The sequence below is a fragment of the Parambassis ranga genome, chromosome 19 (assembly GCF_900634625.1).
Source record: "Parambassis ranga chromosome 19, fParRan2.1, whole genome shotgun sequence".
Taxonomy (NCBI): Eukaryota; Metazoa; Chordata; class Actinopteri; family Ambassidae; genus Parambassis; species Parambassis ranga.
Genome location: NC_041039.1, coordinates 19,086,628 through 19,109,340, shown reverse-complemented (window position 1 = coordinate 19,109,340; position 22,713 = coordinate 19,086,628). Strand labels below are relative to the sequence as shown.

The window sequence follows — 22,713 nt, the reverse complement described above, 5'->3', positions numbered from 1 at the left end:
TGACGTGAAGAAAGGCGGCGTTCACATAACGGCACAATAACTACTGAGAAACAAACTGCATGTAAATGTCTGCTTTCATTTTTATTAACTCATATTTTCAGCCATTTAGTATAAAAACCGAATCGTCCACTGTGTAACACCCGCACAACACAAAAAGTACCGCATGAGTGCAAAAATACCGCTTAATGTGACAATAATGTGTGTCAGCTGCACTGCCTGAATGAGCTTTGATTACTTTGGCTGCAGCTACGTCCACTTTATTTCAGCAGTCAGTTTTTCATATGCAAAAACCCGACAAACAAACTCAGGGGGTAAAAGGAACAATTCATCAAAGGTGGCCCTGAGAAAACTCGTCTGACTGTATTTGAATTGAAGAGAGAGGCGCTGCAACTTTTCATTCTGAATTCCCCCAGCCAAAGACTTTAGATGGGATTGGATCTAATTAAGTTCTGAAGCTGAGAACTGTGTGATATTTCACAAAAATTCAAATAACACGGAGTGAGATAACATCTCTCTAAAGCAGCTGGAAGTGTTTTTTTTTTTTTGTCAGCAAGTAATTGGATGACCCTGTTTTATTTCAAGCGCTGGATTTGGTGAAATTAAAGAGAGAGTTTTGAAGATTAGAGAATTCAACAGAAAGCCCCTGGTGGAGTGGGACTGATGGTGACTACTGGCGCCTCACTAAGGCTTAGTGTGAACAAGTTTCTGTCCGTCTCATGGGTCTATCTGACTGAAATGTTAGCTAATGAGCATTAATGATACAGATGAAGGACTTAGCTGGTTCCTAAAAGCAGCTCCTTTCTGCTGCATACAGATCTCTTTAAAAACACACCAGAGACTCAAAATCCAAAAACAGAAAGCTTCCTGGTGCTGTAGCTGAGAGAGATTTTTTCCTATCACATCCATCATGTGAAGAGTTTGAGTGTGTTTCGAGTGGGTTTGGTGTGTTCTGCCCAGAGGGCGTCGCATCTCAGACAAACAGCGCTCCATTCTTACAGATCGTCTGGTCCCATCAGAAATAATGGCCTCGACACAAACTGCTCCATCAGCCCTCATTTGTCAAGCAGTGATTCCGGAGGAAACATTGCTCCCATTTAACACTAACAGTCCGCCCGGCTTCCGCTAACAGCCTCTGTCCTGCGTCAGCTTTTGACGGAATGAGACCGGTCGCTAATGCAGGAGAAGTGTCTGCTGAGTGTTGGATAATGGCCGGGTGAGGCGTCAGTGGAGCTTCTTTTTTTTTCCTGACTGCATCCGTCACTCAGTGCAGGTACAGACACTGGGAGGTCGAACGGAGCTGCAGGACATGATGCGTGTGACTTGCTTCCGGGGGGGGAAGGAGACCAGAGGAGGTTGAGTTTGTTTATGCCCCCAGGGCGGAACATGACAGAAAAATGAATTACCTCCATGATAGATAATGATCCAGTACAGTATCTGTTCAGGAACGAGCACGGCCGCCTCTCTCTACACACCTGGAACGATTTCACGGTGACCTACAGTGTGTGAGGCATTAACAGCAAACACAGGTACACTGAAAGGGCACAATCATTTCTCAACAAGACTGTTCACGCCTGTAAACGGTATCTGGACATTCTGATATAAAACCAACTTTTTTATATATTTGCCTGACTAATCGAACCACAATTATTCAGTGTTTGACAAAAAGAACTGTTGAACTTTGCAATGACCACATGTTGAGAAGTACAGTTAGTCAGACAATATAACCTTTGCTGATCTGCAGGTCCCAAAGACTAAAAACATTAAACATTTGTGTGCAAATAAAATAAAATGTACATACCAGTGTGAGTACCAAAAGAACCTTTCCCAAAGCCAAGTGGCTTTCTATTGTTTACTGCTTTCCAGCTCAGTCATAAGACAAACAGCAGCCTGTTTGGTAACTCCATATGTTTACAGTAATGTATATTAATGCATAATATTACTGCTAAATGAACCAATATAACACAAAATATAATAAATGTTGCTTGATAGAGACTTAATGTTATTCACCAGTAGCAGAAATCCCCTGTAGATTGCTTATTACAGTCTGTCACATTCCATACTTACTCATTCCTTCACGCTCCCTCTCTGTTTTTCAGTATGTACAGCGAGAGGTTTCTCATCAGAATTGGTTTGAGATCAGGTGAGTGAGGGGTTACATCTAAATTCAGGCATTTGTATTCCACCGCGACACCCAGGGAGCAGCCTGTTTATATGATGAGCAGATAGATAGACTTGGCCTTGAACCAGGACCCACGCCTAACAGCCACATAAATCATTTGGTTTCTTAGAGGCCATTCCAAACAGAAAGATCTCACCAGCTTCTGACACCGAGAGGACAATATTCTCTGTCCTGAAGCCACATCGATACTCTGAATCAGACGAGGCAGACCTTTGGACACCATCCACTGTGTGAAAAATGATTCGTACCATCAAATAAGAAAAGAGATGAACAAAAAGCCCTTTAATCTGGCTGGAGTCAATGATAAATTGGAATTTTCTCTACACGGATTTTGCTCTATCCTCTCAGGCCTGTAAAATATTCATCTTGTTTTTCTTCAAATACACTACTGGTACTGAGTAACAACTGCATCCTGAAACAAAAATACTACCATTAAAAGAATATCTGATGTTTAGGAAAGCATGTTACAAGGCGAGTATAAAGATACTTGGTCCCACCCTGGAAGGAGATATTTGTGCATCATCTCCACAGCACCATTGTCTTCTTCCACTGACCCCTCCTGACTGTGTGCTACAGTAACTATAAAGCTACGGCTAGCAGTTAGCTCAACTGAAGCATAAAGTGAGCATACAGTGGAAAGCAGCTGGTCTGGCTTTGTCCACAAAACAGTTATAGCACATTTGTGCCCTGATAATCCACAAATCCTTCACTTCACAAAGACTGGAACAGATACCTGCACAGAGAGGACGGACAGTCAAGGTAAAAAGAGGCCTGGAGGAAGGTTTCTGTGGTGAGAGGAGAATGGAGCAACGCCTGATATAGAATAAACTCCCAGGCTGTCTGCTGAGCAGTTTGTGAGTCAGTTGTGCATGAAGCCAACTTTTTTCCACAGCCCTAGAAAACAGTGAAGGAGAGCAGAAGCTCCTCAGGAGGGGCCTCACTAACCTTTTTTTTCCACATCACTCAGCCTCTCTCTGTCCCTCGCTGTCTTTGTATCCATCTATTCATCTATTTGTTTATTCATGTCCTTGTTTCTGACACTAGCTGTGTCTCCCCGCATCTCCATGTCTGTCTCTGCTTCTCGAACAAGCCATAGAGACGGTGAAAAACACACAGCCTCCTTCTCTCATGCAGCACACATAACGTTTGCAGGCCAGCATGTTGACACTGAGAATTGTCAGGCTTGTATCAAAGAGACAGCTACGAAAGTACGAAATATCTGGATGCATTAATCTGAAACGACGTGCGCTCTGAGCGGCCCAGGGGCCCCGATGTGAATGCATGAATCCCACCACGCATCTGCAGCTCGTCTGATCTGAGAGCTGCCGCTGTGTAACATCACCTCTTTCTAACCAAAGCAGCTGTGCCATTCGTAGTCGCAGACGACAGCACCTGTGTTCACAAAAAGCCTGATAGTGTATGCTGTCACTATAAGTGCTTCAGCCCATTCAATGCAACATTAGGACTGTGACTTCTTTTAGATGCTGCAGTGAAGTGAAGTGAAGTGAAAAAACGACATTGGCTACGAGGTTTAAGTGATGACTGGTAGCTTCAGTAATACAGTGTAAATCCATGTTTGATGATATCCACTGTCTGTCTGAGGGACAGAATGCTAGCTGGAAAAACTAAAAAGGCACGTCCAGTTTCACATATCATTCCTTTAGCAGGGGGGGGTTATACCTCTGTGCAAATGTGAACAAAGATAGAAATGTCATGCAGCAAAGACTCTTGGCCAGAAAGGTTTCAACATCACTTCAAACCCTCAGTGTCCTCACAGGGTCAAATCGGACTCCTTCTGTCTGTTGAAGCAAAGCAGCCATGTTTCTACATCTAATGCAGCCAGTACTTATGATCAAAGTTAGCATGATGCTGTGTCTACCAAATGATGTTTAACATTTGCTTACAAACCCTCTACAGAAAATGACCAGCTCGATTCTCTGACCCACAGACATAAGTAGAAAGTTGGCATCTTCTCTGCAGCTCTGTCCACTCTGCAGCCAGCTGCACTTGTTTTAGGGGCTGCATTGCCTTCTTCAGTCTGGTGTTTTTGGCGAGTGAACCACATGATCAGTTGTAGCATGGTCGGCTGCCTGATTAGAAAAACCAAAACTCTGGCCGTAAAAACTTGATCTGAATATTGATGATAGCTGTCCTGCAGCATACACAGTGTTTTTTTCAGAATTTAGAATTCCAAAATGTGACTGCACTGTGCATAGTATAAACAGACCAGATTATCTGATCCTGTCTCCAGATAGATACATACAGGTAGTGACATTTTTAATGAAGCACAGCTTGCAGAGAGTGACTCTCTCTCTCTCTCTCTCTCTCTCTTTCCCACCCACCTCTACTTGGCATCAAAACATAGCAACAATAATACCACACTCCCTGATGGCCACGTGAGAGAAACTAGTGAAAGACAGCAGCATGGAGGTAAACAGAAACCTCTGCGGCCTTCTATTGAAGAGCCTGGGACCTGAATGCTGCAGCTCACAATGGACACTTCACGCCTCACTGTGTTTCAAACCGCGGCTCCTAAGTGTGGCCCTCTATAACTCGGGCCATTGAAAACTGTAGACTCAGCTTCTATGGGCTGCAGCACACATTCACAACAACAACAACAACCGACTGCCACAGTGCGATGACAGATTCAGAGACTGACAGAGAGGCAAAATCACAGAGAACGAGTGAAATAGGCACATAAATAGATAAACACACACAGAAAAATAAAACAAGCGTAGCACCAACGGCACAGGCAGATGAGCTCCAAGCCGTCAGAGTCCCTTAGCTCTCCACTCAGCTGTGTGCGCAGCTTCCCCTTGGCCTGGCCCGGCATGCTGCGAGGCTGAGGTGGGATTCTTCCTTCACACTCCACTGGGCAGTGGACACACATCACATCGTGTCACCTCTACTCACGGAGCATTAGATCAACTCTGCTGAATCACTTTCAACACAGAGCGAGAGGATGAGCCAGAGGTTACCGAGGGTCATTTTACAGAAAAACCCCCTGTGTAAGTCAATTCTCCTGCTTTACTCCAACTACTTAATTCTACAGCTGCCATTAGGGAGCTTCTCCTCCTCTGCAAGCTCCATTATGACACATTACATGTCAATAACTGAGGCGCAATTTAGGCTCTAAGTGCCATTTTGCGATTTCTAAGTATTGACGCCCACTGTCACAGCAGTGGGTGAGGATGAGAGGGTGTGTTACCTTGACAACCATATGCATCAAACCGACAGTTGGACACTAGACACAGTGTTTTGTTTTACTCTCTGCCAAACGCCGCTGCCAAAATGGATGCCGGCACAAAAACACACTTTACTTTCAGTTGACAAATGGCAGTCAGGCAAGCAATGACCTTTGCCTTACAGCTGGAACAAAAGCACAGGCACCACTACATAGAGAGAGAGAGAGAGAGAGAGAAAGGTTGGGTAGTGGAGTGGAGATCCACAGAGAGTGTTAGTATAAATAAATTCACACGCTGGCGGCATCATAAACGATGATATTTAGATCAGGGACACTTGCCAGGAATGGCAACAAGACTGACATCTGTGTGTGTGTCTGTGTGTGTGTGTGTTCACGTCCTGTGGGAGGGGAAATGCCTTTTCAGAAGAACAAGCCTGTTTGATTGTGAAAAAGCCGGAAGTTCACACTGTTCTTGGAAAATGATGATGTAGATGGAGACGTGATAAGAAAAAAGAAATCGCACAGAAATCTTTCCAACTTACCAGAGAAACCAAATCCCTTCTCGCCTCCGTCGCCTTTCTGGCTGGGCGTCTTCTGGCTTCAGCCTCTGTGCTTTTTCTTCAATCTGGTTAAAACAAATAGAAGAGAATAACTAATTTTAGATTACATTATTCAGACGCCTCCTGATGTGGAAATAACCCCGACTCTAAACCAGCCAGAGAGGAAAATCTAACATCCACGGAACATCCAGTGTATGATTCTAACTTTAAAGCTGGCTCACTGCTCTATGTTTGGTTGTAGTAAAATCTCCTATAAAAAAAACCATGTCACATTCACAGCAGAGATTACACACCAGGATGCTCCAACGTGAATCTTTTTCTTTCATCAAACACTTGCTTTGATGAAAGGAGGGATTTTTTTTTTGTGTAATCAACTGCGCGTGTGTTGAAAATGCACTTAAAACACTCCCAACTGTGACAAGTTTTGGAGGTTGAAAAGAAAGCAAACACCCAAGCTGTGTAAAGCAGAGTGTGAACATGGATTTTTAGAGGCAACAGTGTGTAATCCCAGAGACAGACACGCAGGCCTGTGGCTGGAAGCTGGAGGAAAGACACATCTCCTCCCCCTGCGTCTCCCCTGCTCTTGTCTTGTCTCATCTCCTTGAACTGCTCGTCTCTTATCCTCCTCTTCTCTATACATCTCAGTTCCTTTCTTCACGTATTACTGACAGTCATCCTCACCCCCATCCCCTGCTCCTGTCCACTTCCCTCTCACCTTGTCTCCTTCTCTTCCTCCCTTCTACCCTCCAGTGTTATCTGCTGCTTTCTAACCTGCCATAACGATCATCTTTCCTTCACTCTTCCTTCTATGTCATGGGGTTTTTCAGCCTTGAGGCCAAGACTCATACTGTAATATGTAAAACATGGTAGTGACTGATAGAAAGACATTTTGACAAAGACTACAAAGACATTTCCCTATGATACTGTACAACATGATAACTCTCCATTGTGACAGACCACGATCATGCCTTCACCTCCTGTCTTCACATCTCCTGTCCTCTTTCTGTTGACATGTGAACAGTCTTTTTCCACCCAACCCTGGGTTCTTACCTACTTGTACATCAGTTTCTAAGCCTGAAGGTCAGAAGGGAACCCGGGTGGAGTCACATGTAGTCAAAGAGGAAACCATTCTCATTCATGATTTCCCAATAACTCCTTTACTAGTGGTAGACAGCTCGTATTAGACACGTATGTCTTTTTGATGCTTTAAAGATGAATACACAGATGTGTCTGGACATATTTAGGGTAATTATATTGACCAGGTAATTCACTTACAATCAATATGTGAACCTAACATGTGGTGACAGAGCAGAAAAGATCCGCTCCTGTCTGAGCTGTGTTAATACGTCTTTGTTTCTGCCTCCTGTCGACTTCTGTTTTACGCCCAGTCGTCTCTTCACTTTTCCCTAAACTGTGTCACAGCGAACACAGACACACCTAAAGGAATCGATGAGCAAAATGATTGAAGAAGCCAATCCAATTTAGTTGTAGCGAAGGCTTATCGACTTCAGTCTGCTCCTCTAAATAAGAGTCTGGAGGCCCCATAGAGAGAAGCCACAGTTTCCACTCGGTTAAATACAAACACTGCTTTCCACACCGCTACGCAGATACACATAACATAACATGGTTTTTTTCTTTACTTCATGGTTCTCAAGATCAAACCTGCATTATTTACTTATACCTTTTGTGCAACTCACAGGGATCAAAAGCCTTAGTGCCGTGTCAATATGTTACTTCTTACAGAATATTACAACAGAGAAGCTGATCCTCCCTCAGCCCTGAATTTAAAGGATTCTGACCCAGATTTTAAAAAACACTGACATACATGCTATTCTAGCACAGCATCACATAGCATAAATGCTGACGCCTCTGCTGACTCCATACCTGAGCGCACAAACACAGTTCAGCTACAAATCTTGCATTTCGACCTTACAGGACCCAGCTCATCATTCCTGCTTCTCTGTGCATTCGCTAGATAGCAATGAAGCAGCTGAGATTTCGGAATAAAACACAACAACAAAATGACCTTTCCACATCCTGTTTGAATGAGCCCAAGCCATGATCCCATCAAAAGCCCCCCATGACATCCAGCCAGCCATCCCACCACCCCACCTCTGCCCTTAGACCCCACAGAGTCGGGCTGAGCTCAGTCCAGATCGGCTACCATGGTGATAAGAAGAGGGAACGGGGGACTGAGACTGAAAATAGCCTGAGTTGGAATGCCAGCAGTGGGCAGTGAGCAGAACTACAAAACACCTCACAGCAAGAGACCCACAGTGCCCTCGATACATCAGGAAGGACTCTCGTGCCATGGGTCCTACCAAACAAAACTGACAGCTGAATCCTAAATGGACGGACGGCACCAACAGCATCTCCCCAGAGGAAGAGAATATGTAAAGTGACTCCATATTACAGCCAGCATCAAGCAAAACTACAGTTTCTGTCCCGCTGCATCGTAGACTGTATAAACATGGACAACATGACAGCTCCTCAAAAAAGAAGTCAAAATGTCTCTCAGGAGCTCCTCAAATAAATGTTAGGCTTGTCAGCTCGTTTTTATCGCGCAGATCTGTGTTTTTTTATATATGCAATTTGTTGTTTTTAGTTAAAAAGGAGAAAATAATGTAGAGTACAGCAGCCAATGGAGCAGCCATGCTACTGGCCCCAGAAGTTAGAGCTTGTTGGGACAAAACAAGATAGTCTGGATTGTTGCAACACATTGATAAGTCGAGATAAGCTGATTTTGACCTTTTAAAAATAAAATGTCATCACATCACCTTAAATATTAAGGGCATGTTAGCATGTACACTTTTTATTTATGACTACAAAGAAGCAAACTTCGATCTTTTAGCAGCAAATTTGAGCCAGTTCATGAGTCAACATGGACCCCCCCCCCCCCCATCTAGCCAAACCTAATAATGCAAAAATTATATTTGGTAAAATTGCATCATGTTTTTCTTTTTATCAAAGGCCTGCTTAAATGCACATTTTTGTTATGTCATACAAAATATGACAAAGGTGCAGGGACGTCCAGCAAAGTGAGGGATTAACATACATGACTCACTGCTGATAATGCCAACTAGTGTGGTGTCACACAATTCTCTAATGAGCACCTGGTTGCTTTACTCCTCCAAGCTGTGTTGTTTTAATGTGTGTGTGTGCGTGTGTGTGTGCCCTCAGACGGGATGCTCAGCACCAGCATAGCAGCCTGTAGGGTTAATTTTAGACTCTCGCCTAATGAGAGGCAGAGTGTGGCTGTAGATGATGTCGCCGATGAAGCGTCATTACTGCCAAAGAGGGGGGAAAATAATTAGCATCGGAACACACTCTGCCTGATGAATCCACATTAGGGCTCATGGATGGTGGAGACAGAGATGCGCTCTATTTTGCCGTTACACTGAAGACATGCTGAGATTCAGCTGAATAAACAGAAGAATAAAAGACTTGATCAGTTGATGTGCAAGTGCTGGAAAAGTGTAAACTATCCATGAAAATGTTGAAACAGAGCTGATGGCAGCGGGAACAGGCTCAGTGTGGAAAGAGTGTGTGTGTGGGGAAATTCACCACAATCAGTAACACAGTCAGGGACTGAAAATGTTTTCTGTAATAATCAATCTGCAGATTATTTTCTTGGTTAATTGTTTGGTGTAGACACAGTGTCATTAAATTTTGACTAAGAAGCTTAAACCTGACTTAAACGTTGGCATTTCTAATCATGATTTTAGTCGTTTGTGGTTCTATTTGATTAAACCTGGGTGAAAAAAAATGGACAAAAGCAATTACAAGTTCTGAAAGCTCAAACCTTACTTTCTCTAAAACAGCAAATATTCTTCCTTAATTAATAATTAGTCATTAATCTATGAAAAAAACAGCTTGAATAATTTTTCATTCGTTGTTTCTGTAGCATAAATATCTGTCCAGAAAAGGCCTTTCTAGAACTGACTTCACCAAACCACCTGCAGCTCTTTAAAGCATCACAAGCTGCACTACCTGAGGATACATATCCAGAAACACCATTTAACAAAGAGGATACTTCACCTTTATCTCTGCGTCAATACGAATAAATCCCCCCAGTCTGTGCATCCGCTGCATGAGGGCACAGCTGAGTTGTCATAATCCCAGTGGCTGTGTATTCCTCGATGTATCTGCTGTGACTGACTGACAGTAAAAGAGAGAGGTGCCGTTTCCCTTACAAACCCCCCCCCCCACCACCACCACCACCACCACCCCCACCCCTAAACACACCCACCACCAACCCCTGCTCCCCGCCTCCCACGAACCCTCCCCTGACCCTCCCTCCCTTCTCACAGTGGGATTAAAACAACCTTTTGTTTCTCTACAATAGGGGTTAAACATTTCCTGGTATCACATGAACAGCTACCAGAATCCACAAAAGTTACTGGGTGAGGTTGTTTTCTTTTGGTTTTTTTTTTATTTAAACAAGAGCATAAAAAAATTCAAAAAGTTATATGTTTTGTGTCAAACGTAACTGTCAGCCGAATGAGGGGATGACAGAGTACATCACACATCCTGCTGTATGAAATTGGCTAAGGATGAAAGCAAAGCTGACACTATAATTGCGTGCTAAATCAAAAAGCACTGGGTGTACAGTCAAATAAGTGTCAGCTGCACTGATTGTGCTCCAGTCAATGCCGCCTTCTGGATGTTCAATAGTGGGTGGAGGTGGATGAGACAACCACGTGAATAAAAGAAAACAGCCTCGAGGCACAACCTAAGGACTTCCTTTTCCCAAACAGTCAGCAGCCAGAGAAAGTGTTCACCTACACTCAACAGATGTCTCCATGCAATCCAATCTATTGGACTCAGTAAAGGGGAAGCTTATTTATTGCCGACTCCTCACCGGTATTATTGCAACCTGTTTTTGGAAGAATAGATGTGAAAAGTCCTTTGAGGTCCGTTAGCTATGGTTGCAGAGGGCAACAATGGTATCAAAGAGTCACTTTTCTCTGAGCCCAGCCTTAAATAACACTCCTCTCTCTACAAAAGCCCACAAAATGTAACATTATCTGCGTCAAAGAACATTGTCCTTCAAACTGAACAATGACTTTAGGCTCCAGTATCTGAAAAACCACATTTTTACTCTTGGTGCAAAGTGGGACACTTTCTATCAACGGTCTGAGTTGCATTGCAAGTCATAGCACTTAATAATAATGTGAATTTCTGTTTTATCTAATCGTGTTGATAAGTGGCTGCCTACTCCTGTCCTTAGACCTGCAACTATTAAGCATTTTACAATGTAGACTAATGTCCAAAAATGATCAAACGAACAGTCACGATGCACAAATTGTGCAATTGCACAGCTATTTAGTATACAACTCAACAAGACTGTGTTCTCATGAGCACTTTTAAACAATAATTGTTGACCACAGTATTTTACACACACAAAAAAAAGGCAGAGAAGCTTGTTGCAGATTATTTAGGCCTTGTTTCCACTATAGTTTGTGGGAATAACCGCCTAATATTGTCCTAAAAGCAAATGAAAACCGTCTGCACCTGTGTGACAAACTCAGTGGATTCACAACATGGTCATTGTTGCGTACTAAGTGACTACATAATTTCCACCCACTTGCACTGATGAAACTATCAGCCCACGGACTGTCAGAGCGTCACTGGTGGTCAAGAGAGCTGAAACATCCGACTGCAATTTTCCCTTAATTCACTTAATTGAAGCGCTGCTGCCGTTTTGTGCGTAAACTTAACTCAGCACATTCAGCTTTCTCAGCATCTAACGTCGCCGCATGAGAAGCCATTAATTTCAAAAAATGTATCATAAATAAAAGCACTCATTGTAGCAGAAGCCTTTTCAAAGAGATGATGGATCGTTGTGAGGTGTATGGATTATGCTATGAAATGAGTGAAAGGGCCATATTTCACTGAGCGAGGGGCGTGATTGACCAAGTCTAATGGGCATTATTTCTGCACACTGACTCTGTAGAGCGGAGACACTGGGCGATCCCCGCCGGCCCCACTGCTTCTTCAGACTCACACTGAGACAGAACCGGCGCCCTCCCTGCTCTTTGTCACCGCACCAATGGAAGAACAATATTTCAATGGCAACTGCATATTTCAATGGAAACTTTTAACAGAACAAAGTTCACGCTGCAGTCTAGACCAGGCCCTCCTAACTAGAGCCACACACTGTGTGGTTGTGTGTGTGTGCGTGCATTTGTCTATCAGTGGGTGTTCATGGAGAGGGCTTCTTTTGAGTTTCCTATTCAGAAATGTGAATGGGAGTGAAATATGATTGGCTTGGGGGAGAGAATAAGGGGTTGGGTTCACAAGGCTATCAAGGCAGGGTGGGGTGGGCACTTGTGAAACACTTGAAAGACAAGTATGGATGGTTTAGCCCGCTAACATTTGCTGCTGCACGTCTCTAAAACGAATGTTCAAATGCTTATTTGTTTGAGTACAACGGTGTCTCATTTTCAGGTCGTCTCTATTAAGTGATAAAGCTGGATGACGGCTTGATAAGACAGGACAACTCCGTCCTCTGGCAATTACTGTGCTTTGTCCTCATCCATGTCGGTATCAGTTTTAGTCTTGTTAACTCTGGCTGAACTCATTACACCAGCGACGAGGCCGGGTGTCGGAGGTATCAAGTAGCAGCATCATGATAACCTGAGGAATCCGGTTAACTTTATTTAGAGGAACAACTGAAGGAATCTGCAACGTAAAAAACACATTCCGCACGAAGCTGCATCGATGACACAGGCATCAGATTCAGCTCAGGCGACAATGTGGAAAACAAAGCAGCTGAGGTCTTAGGGGAATTTACATGAATTACAGCAAGGAGCCTGTAGGGACGGCCGCGACCTCTCCTCGGCTTTTTTTTTTTTTTTTTTTAAAACCAAACAAGACCCTGATCCCGCCCATAAACACACACACAAAAAAACAGACACACATGCACAAAGAAACCCTGCTACAGAATAGTGTGACTGGTTTCCATGGTGCCAGAGGCTCACTGACAGGGCTGGAGTGTTAACATGCTCACAGACAACAGAGAGGATGATGGAGAGAAAAAGAAAAGGACAGAGAGAGAGAGAGGGAGCGCAGTAAAAAAAACAAAAAAACAAAGCAAGTGTAGAATAGGAGAGATTTACCACACACAGGCAGCAGACCAGCCCCGAGGTTAAGGACCTGTAGTGTTGTGTATCGTATTTCTTTTTAACTCTTAAGACCCTTTCTGGCACAACGCTAACTGCACAATAGTTCAGTTTAACAGAAGCGAGAGCGGCACAATTGTTCCCATCAACAGGTCTGTTTGTGGAATCATTATTATTAAAGAGATCAGTCTGTTTTGTTTAAATTTGTCTTTTGGCTTTAATTTTCAAGGAGTTAATTTGGAAAAACGTCACACAAAAGATGTCTTTTATTTATTTATTTATTTATTTACACAAATCCTCTAGTTAGGTAAACCTACAGACAAATAAATAATCCCTGAAAATACATCTACTAACTATTTTAGAGAACAACTCATTCAGGAAAATTGACCATTGACCTCTTCTCTGTAAAAACAAAAGTCTTGCAACAGCATTTTATAAATGCCATTAAGAGATAGGCAAAACGTTTGTCAGCTAACAGTTGTTAGCATCTAAGAGCAGACACAGAGTGCACAGAGAAGCAGGAACGAGTGGTGCAGGCAGTTCAGTAGAAGTGGTGGGAGGCTCAGAACAATTTCCAGTCTCAGGCGTACCATGACTAAACCTGAATGGAGTCTGAATGACGTCTATGTGACCATGAAACTTTGTTGTGTTGTCAGACTTCAGCACGCTCCTTTGTGAGTACATTCATATTGTAAGTCAAAGAAATAATGTCCTGCACAAATAAGGCTGGGTTTGGAATTCCTCTTCCATTAGCTATTGTTAGTTCACCGTGTACCAGCCGATGACTTTGAGCGATTTGCCAACAATGGTCATACAGTATATAGCAATATGGCAACCATCCATGTGGTAATGAAGCAGGAGAGGAAGCACTGTAGCCTGGTTTGAGGCTACACAGGGTGTTTATGGGGCTTGCCTCCAAACTGCAGAGAGCACCAGCTGAGGACATGAGGGGAGGTGGAAGACATCCAAGAGTTCTCTGCTGCACAGAGAGAGAGAGAGAGAGAGGGAGGAAGTCCCACTGAGCCGGCAGGTCTCCTCCTCCTCCTCTATATGCTCCATACTGTCACCCATAAGAAGATCATCCTCGGCCCAGTGAGCAGCGAGCAGCCGCGGGTGTCAATAAACACACACTGCTACACATGCACACACACTCTCAGTATGTGCAAATGTGCTGATCCCTGCGTCCATATGTGTCCACAGAAGGTGCAGGCATGTGTGCACCTCCTTTGCTTCCCCATCAGGACCAATTTCCATCCGCCGTCTGTGTGAGAGTGCGCGATCGATGCTGCATGGGGCGCGTCATCCAGGCTGTTCATTACTGTTGGCAACGCAGGGGCCATAAGCACAAACAGCCCGGTCCACTGATGCACCACACACCAGCCAGAACCAGAAGACGGACAGCAGTGTTATTTAACTCTGCTTAAGCAATAACCCGCTTCTTTACGAGCAGCTGCATGGAGAACAGAACACGACCGTCACTCCTGATGCACATTTCATTAGCTTTCATTAGTTTTATTAGGCAACCACAACAACAGCTGAGGGAACTCGGTGTCTCCAGAAGTCATCTTTGAAGTGCATGTTTGTGGCAGCAGGAGGGGAATGAGATTTCTCTTCTTCCCTCCTTCGTCTCCTCTTATTCATCCTCACCCACGCTGTGTGCCCAGCTCTCATACCACCTGTCTCCTCAACACAACCTCTGAAGACCACACAAGCGTGTGCAGGGATGTAAACAAATTATTCACGATAAGGATAATAAATACATAAACAAGCAGCTTTCTATTTCACGTCTATGCACCAGCACTAGAAGGAAGTAAACACTAGAATATAAGAATCAACAGGAAAACGCACAACAGACCTATGTGCAGCCTTTCTGGCCGTGCATTGAGACGGTACAGCATCAGGCAAGTGAAGACTGCTTTAGACCTCAAACACACAACTATACACCCAACATAAAACAGATGGAAACACCTTAAACCACATACATCACAGCGTTTATCTCTTTTTAAATTACCAGCGCTTTAGTGAGTCCAGAAATCAGAATCAGCAATACTTTATTAAACCCAGGTGGGAAACTGACAGCAGGCTGATCTTTTGCCTTCTACTCTGGATATAAAATCCTCATGACGCTGACTGATGCAACAGCAAAGAAGAAAAAACAAAGCCTGCAATGAAATGACAACTCCTGCTCACCTCTTTCATGCACGTAACTGTTAAAAATATATAACTCTGATGGATGAGAAACAGGCTGCAGACAGCTGGTGGGGTGGGAGTGTCAGTGACGTTTTGTTGAGGTGCGCCGAGTGCAGCGGTGAAGGAGACAGAGCTGAAGGGTTTAATCAGCCTGTCTACAGCAGTCTGACACACACACACACACACACACATTATGTTGCTGCAGGTGCTGAGATAAAAATGTAGTAGGAGGGAGACATGTGAAGTATAGGAGAAAGAAAGAATGCCAAAGGCAGCAAATAAAGGGAGCAGAAGTGAAAAGGACTGTGAAGGTGCGGAGGTGTCGGCTAGTCGGCTGCTGTGTGTGTGTGTGTGTGTGTGAGAAAGAGCATTTGTATTATGTGTGTGTATGCGCCTGCCTGAAAGTGTGAAGGGAAGAGAGTGTGTATACATCCCTGCAACAGAAATCTGCAAATGTTTGTGTTTGTATGTGTGAAGCTGTGTGTCTGTGTGTACACCACTGAAATGTGAATCCCCAGGTGTGTACATATGTGTGTGTGTGTGTCTGTGTATGTGTCTGTGTGTAAATTCTCAAATAACAGCTGTGTGAATGGCCGGCACAAATAAATAAAGGCCAGGACGGAACACTGAGATGAGATTTCCTCCACTATGGCTCGGCTGTTGATTGTTGTTATTTCATCACATGTTCAACAGTAAACAACATGTAGGTAAACAAATCGATTAAAGGGATACTGTGACATTTAAAATCATTTAAAAATGAATGAAATCATATTATTATGCTAGCAATGTTTCTTCCAAACTGTTGCTAATGCTAACATTGGCTAAGATGCAATAACTTTTACTTACATGCTGGCTATAAGCTGTTTGTTGTTACTTAATTACCCCGTTACATAACAAACATTTCCAATAAATGTCACACAGCAAACAGACCAGGTTGTGAAGATTGAAAATGAACATTTAGAGCAGCCGCTGACATCATAAATGTTGCTATAATCTTGCTAAAAACTAAGCAAAACAAGCTACAATGAAAAGTATAGGCTGACTTCTCTGTGCGTTTTAGTTTTAGTTTTAGTGTCACTTTAAACATGGCGCTGCAGCTGCTGATTTGCTCTACAGTAACAAATCTGGGCAAGAAAGTGAAAAAGTACATTTTACTGATTTAGACAGTTTCTTTAAGAAAGCTTCTGTACAGTTCACAGTAGAAGTCAAAGCCTTGGGCTTTAAATAGGATCATTGGAGAAAAGCCGGCAAAGCAGACGAGAGCAGACGGCGGCGGCAGCAGGGGGCAAAGACAAAAAGCTGCCGTCAAAAAGAACAGTGTTATCATGATTTCAGTCCAGACTGCAGTCACTCCCAATAATCCTGTTTTTATTATTCTCTCCTGCGCGGTGAGTAAACTAGTATGTGTATATATGTGTGATAGAGTAAATAATCACAGCCTGCCCCTGTTTGGCCCTGAAAAGTGTCCCTGAAAAGTGTCCTTCCACTGGCCCAGTGGAGGAAGACCAGTCCTCCATGTCTCCCAGGACTCCCGTCTCCCTCCCTCATCCTCATTCCTCGTCCTTTTTCCTCCCCTCTCTCAGACTCCATGCTCTTTGGTGCAGGTGGCAGCACACGGACAATGGGATGATATCACTGGTCGATTCCTAGCAGCTTGTCTGCAGGCTGCACAATAACAGGCTGCTGCAGCTCGAGTGTGGCACAGTGTAAAGTTTGTGTGAGAGAGAAAAAAACGGGTATAAAGAGCAAGAGAGACGAGTAGGGGAGAGAAAAAACTGTATTGCTGGATCCAAAAAAAGGGAGTTTTTAGTGTATGTGAATGCTCTGCTGGTCATGTGTGTATGTGAGGTACACTGAGCCTATAGCCTGTATAGGCCTGTACGCCTCTGTGTGTGCAGCACTGCAGACTGTGCTGCCTTTTAATTACAGCACAGCTCCTTCCTCCTCTGACGCACACACGGCACACGACACACCTGCCATGAGGCAGATTGGATTTACACTGCATCAATAATTCACCCTCACATACACAACACACACACACACACACACATTCAATATTGCATTTAGAGGAGGCAGTGATCAGAAAAAACAGGAGCAGGAAATAACTGTGGTTAGAGGCTAATGCATGTCACGGCGACCGATTCTGCATCGTTACAGCAAAATTACCCGACTTATTTAACCAGCCAGAAGCTCTGTAAACACAAACAACAATAAGAGGAGATGTTTTGGGCAATCAAGCTGTCCTATTCTTAGAAACACCTGACTAAAAACAACTTCCCTGGGCTTCCATCACTTCAGCTGAAGCAGGTTGAGTACCGGGCCACACAGCTTTCATCTCCACCACTGTTGTCTCGTGCATTAGCAGGGATTTCAGCTGGCCTTGTTTTAGCAGCTGAATACAAGATGCAAATGGGCTTCTGTCAGTGTTGTTCTAGTCTGTTGTTTTCAGCCAATACTTCATTATACCTCCACTGTGTGATCACATGCAGCCAGGTATCATTACTGAGTCATCTGTCCTGCATTTGGACAGCGTCCTCTTTAAGTGTTATGGATGGTCAACGATCATAGTTTTCAAATATTGTTATTTAGCCAAAGGCCTCCACTCCACTGGCAAGATAACACATAAGCTATGAAATGTAGCTCTCAGCGTAAGTTCAGTCATGAAGACTCTATTCCACATCATCCACCTCTTATCTCTATCTCCTTCCCTCTTCACCATCCTCGCACTCTCTTTCACTGCTCTGCACTCCGTCTAGTGACCTCCCACATAGTCAGGTCTTTAATAGATGGCACCTCCCTCACCAATCAGCTGTCGATCCATCCCTCTCCTGCCCAATCATATCGTAGCAAGAAATTTAAAAGTCTCTGTCTCTTCTCCGAGCTGTCTCCTGATCGAATCTGGCAACCCTCCTCCACCCCAAGCACCTCCCAATCCATGCAGTTCAAGGTCTCGCCTCTCCTGCTCTCCTGCTTCTACACCACCACCAGGTCTAGACCCGGGGGGGTCTTCTGATCAGCGGCCTCTCCGCTCGAGCTTTCCCCCCTTTTGGACGTGGTCCTCACGACGGGGTCTAAGACGCCAATGCACATTCACAATTATTGTATTAATAAATTCCTTCTCATTCAGTTCGCTGAGTCTCTCATGATTGAAATTACACATGCAGCCTGTTTCCTGCATTTATGCATATGTTGGCATTTTGTTTGTGTGTGTCATGTTTTGTTGCTTGTTACAAATGGGTCCAATATTTAATTTGTCTCTGGATGTCCAACTGTCCAAAAAAAATCATGTTTGCTGGAATCAATAGACGCCGGGGACACTGTCAGAAAGGTCATCATGTTAAGTGTGTAAAATAAACACTGTCAATAAATGTGTTTCTGTGAGGACTCAGTGTTATATGTTGGAAGACAGTTCACAAGACATCACAATATTACATAATGTTGTCAAAGATTTTTCTCATATCCTGCTGGGCCGTCAGGAACAGTGTTTTAATGGATTTTTTTAGAATAAATCTGAGAAATATGATATCCATAAACATCCTACTGCAACACAAATGGCTCCTGGGTTCGAGTGAACACTTAATGCATTCAGATGCTCTCCTATAAATGTGTTCATCTACCATATATATATATATATACAGGGAAAGGCTAAGCTATTGATCAAATGACCCATTAGTACTTTGAACCGGGGCTTTATTGGAAACACTTAAAGTGGATTCCTTTCAAATGTTTTGAGAAAATGGATCCGCTGCATGGGATAATGAACTCATTGGTGGACGCATGCTTCCATTAGGCTGAGGACGATCAACAAAACAAGCATGCATGACCTCGGAGGGCACAATCTTAATATTGCAACACAAATAAAGTAGTGCGCTGTGATTCTGAGTGGATACTTAAGAGGGAAGTTAGAATATCTTCCTGGGTCTGGTAATTTATTCACTTGGATGTCAAGCACAGGAGGGGGCAGGAATTTTAAGGAGTGTGTAACAATTGGGCTTTTCTTCCCTCAAAACTGCATAATTATTGAGGTTAATTCAACTCAGAGCTTGTGCGCCATTGTCTTTGAATATGGCTGCCACTGCTTAAATGAATAAATTAGTGATAAAAATGAAGCTAACAGACAAGCTCTGCCTGAATGCACAATGTCAGAGAGGATAAGAAGAAGCTGCGAGAAAAAAAAAAAGCCTTCACATGATTTTGCTGCAGACAACAGCTTTGTCATTTACAGGCCTGAGTTTTCTCACTGATAGGATTTCTCTGGTATCTAGTGTGCTACATGCTCAGTTATTTACAACCTAGAGGGGTTTCGCACAGCTCCGACTGTATGTGCGTTAGTCTCAGTGGTCTGCGTTCCCTCTGCCTCCGTCTTGATAAGCAAAGCTAACATTTCTGCAGTTGTGACAAGTCGCCTTGTACTCTTCAGGGAAATGATACAACAAAATGGGACACATGCTCAATGCTAAAATAACGTAGATGACAGCGCAGACAGCAGCACGATAAGAGAAGCCATGGAGTGATTATTTATTTATTTATTTATAGGGGGGGTGGGGGGGTGAATAGATCACCATTTTTTTAATTTACAAATTGACAGGAGGAGATATGCTGAGAGCCAAATGTGCTGACAGCTTGCTCAAAAGCATTGTTTTTTTACTCCTACTTATCTACACTAGATGTGTGTTATGGACAGACTGGACAGAGGAACAGCAATGGCTTTATACATTATTGACTTTCTTTTGTTCACACAGCAAAAGGAGTTAAATTTACATTTAAATGGAGTTATATTTCAAATACATAACCTTTTATCTAAAGTCTATTACAACTGATGAGAGGAGCACATTAAAGTCTATGGGAAACAGTCATGCAATTCAATCAACTACTTTTTGTGTACACAAACTGGACTTTTTTAAGGTACAAACTTCTGAACGTTCATGTTAGGAGGTAGAAAGGGCGGTGAGTTGAGGTGAGATGAGATGAATCAATCTCATTCAATACATTCTCATACAAAAAAGAAGTGGTAAATCATAAATCACAGCTCGACTGTGTTGGTTTTAATAAAAGTAATTAAATGTTCCAGTCAGAACCAGCCTGCTAGCATGGCTGAAAATGTGTGAGTCAGCTTTGCTTCACCCACCCGCCACCACTGCAGACATCACGTTGGTTGAATAAAGTCATTTTTACAGTAACATCCTTATTTCCCACAGTGATATCCTTCCTCTGAGGTGAGGCCTAGATGTATTTAAAGATGTCCCCATCTGGGCCCCTTAAGTGTGCGGCACTGTTGCCTTTTCTTCAGGCTCTTGACATGAATGATGTGTGTCCTTGACATGACTGATGACCAGTTGGAGGCCACAGAGAGCTCTTGTCAGGGAGAATAAACCCTGTAAGTGGGACTGAGAGGCTGAGGAGACCTTAGCTCCAGGAGCAGGTCTGAGTGCCCCACGTCTCCATCGCGACCTTCTCAAAGCCTAAAATCTTGACTGAGTCAGACGGAGGAGTGACTGACCACCCGGGTATGTCTGGCCTTTCAAGGTCCCTCTCTGCTTAAGTGCTTAATTAGTGACTAAGAGCTTTGCTGACAAACTGCTGCAGCAGCTGGGCCGCTTTAACACTAGTTGTAGTTGTTTTTTCATAAAGGGTGGGGATGCCGTTACTCACCCTGAGGGCAAACATCATGGAACAAGGGGAACCTCTTCAATGTACCAAAAACAAACAGCAACACAAGAGACAGGTACTAGTCACACAAAGGAAGATCATTCAACCGCAGGGCTTTTCTGTTCCGCCGGAGCTGTTTTCACTTCTCAGTTCTTGATGTTTGACTTTTAGAAAATAGGTCTGTCCTCATCTAAAGGTCACCTGTGGCAGCTGTTTCAGAGACTGCACTCAAACTACTTTTAAAGCATTGAATCAGTCAGAGAATAATCTGTTGTTTTTAGTACACAAACTACTTTCCTCCTAGTATATCTGTTATGGGCACAAATGCTGACAAGCTCATTTGGTGTCACAGTAATCTCTGTATTCAAACATGTATAAAAAAGCCCCAGACTTGGAAGAATAGCCTGGATCAGCACTTTATACTGCATTTCCTCTCGCCATGCAGTGATCACAATGCCAGTTAAAGCTGCCCTCTCCTTTTCCTTCCAGTGTGTACTCATTGTAGAGTGGCAAGTCAAAAAGCCCCACACAGTGGTAGGCATCCTGATCCCGGTGTGCCTTTCACATGGTAAACAGCTTCAGATGGGCCCTGCATTGTGCTACTATAACACAGCATCTGCTTTATGGCATGGAAAAAATGCATTGTCCCTCAGTGGCAGTGAGTGAAAGAGCCATTGAAGGACAGCCAGGGCTGCACCGAAACCGAGGCTGAGGCTTTGACCATGACACAGAACGGCGGGTGGTGGTCAACTGACCTGCATATTCAGCAGGACAGTGAGTTTGTGAATCAGAAAGACAAGCAAAGAAAATTAAACACAGGTGCACAAGAATGACAGTGTGATTCTAGTCTGGTCTGAAGTCTGAACAAGAGAAGACTGTGCTTCACAAACTACTCAGTATACTGCATAACTTGAGTGGAGCTAAAAAGTCTCCAATCAGGCTTTGTATCCGGTCCCAATGCAGCAGGATAGTGGGCCAAAATGCTGCAGTGAGCACTGGAGCTTGGCCAGGCAGGCAGCAACGAGACACTGTGCAGAAAGAGACAGAAGATGCCCCCTTATCCCGTAACTCCCCATTAAACATTTAAAGTAGCACTCCTGCACTAGTGTGTGCAATGTGGGAAAACCTAGCACTATCACAGAGGCGATCATTTACACCACATATACCCTCATACACTGTCTGCACAATGTATTTGTCCTGCAAGGAAATTATATGAGCTGAAAGAAGAAGGGAACAAAAGACATGTACATGGCAGAAGCTATTTAAATTAGCCCTCAGGGATTAATAAAAATGTTATCTTGTCTCATAGTTAATCCACACACTAGCACAGTAATGGTAATCTTAGTGATCCATGATTAAAGCAGAGAAAATGAGTATCCCTCTCTGAAGTGAAACCATGAAAGCTAAGACAAAGCCCCGCACACAAAACATCCCATCACAGCTAAGCCTCCTGTTTTTTAGATGATATGCTATGTTCAGCATTTGGTCATTTGTTTCTGCATAATGCTGCCACACAAATAAACAAACAAACATCTCTGGCATGGTGTCAACCTGGAAGCTGGAAGTCAAGTAAAAGGTTTAGTGAGGTGAGTTCTCATATACTGGCAAACACACAAAAAAGATGCCTCTTATAAATCTTTTGATGTTGTTTCTCCGGCCATTGTCCAAGAACATACACCAAGCAGCAGAAATGATGAGAAATGATACGAAAAACTGCAGTTCCTTGCGTGGCCACATGAGGCTGGAGTGAATCCCTGTAGATTTTCATGTAAAAATGTGCCACTGAACATGAACAAGTCTTCACATTTTATAACGCTATAGGGCAGC

General features: G+C 43.5%; 1 protein-coding gene across 12 annotated transcripts in view; it reads right to left on the bottom strand.

The window, feature by feature from the left end:
- The window catches only part of LOC114451714 (neuronal cell adhesion molecule-like), a 63,313-nt gene that overhangs the window by 28,010 nt on the left and 12,590 nt on the right, over positions 1-22,713 (bottom strand). For 11 of the 12 annotated variants that reach the window (XM_028430511.1, XM_028430517.1, XM_028430521.1 and 8 more), the window contains exon 2: positions 5,906-5,988. The gene's annotated coding sequence lies outside the window, so the exon portion shown is untranslated. Of the gene's footprint in view, positions 1-5,905; positions 5,989-9,961; positions 10,075-22,713 lie in introns of those variants that run through there. The other variant, XM_028430512.1, reaches the window with a different exon arrangement.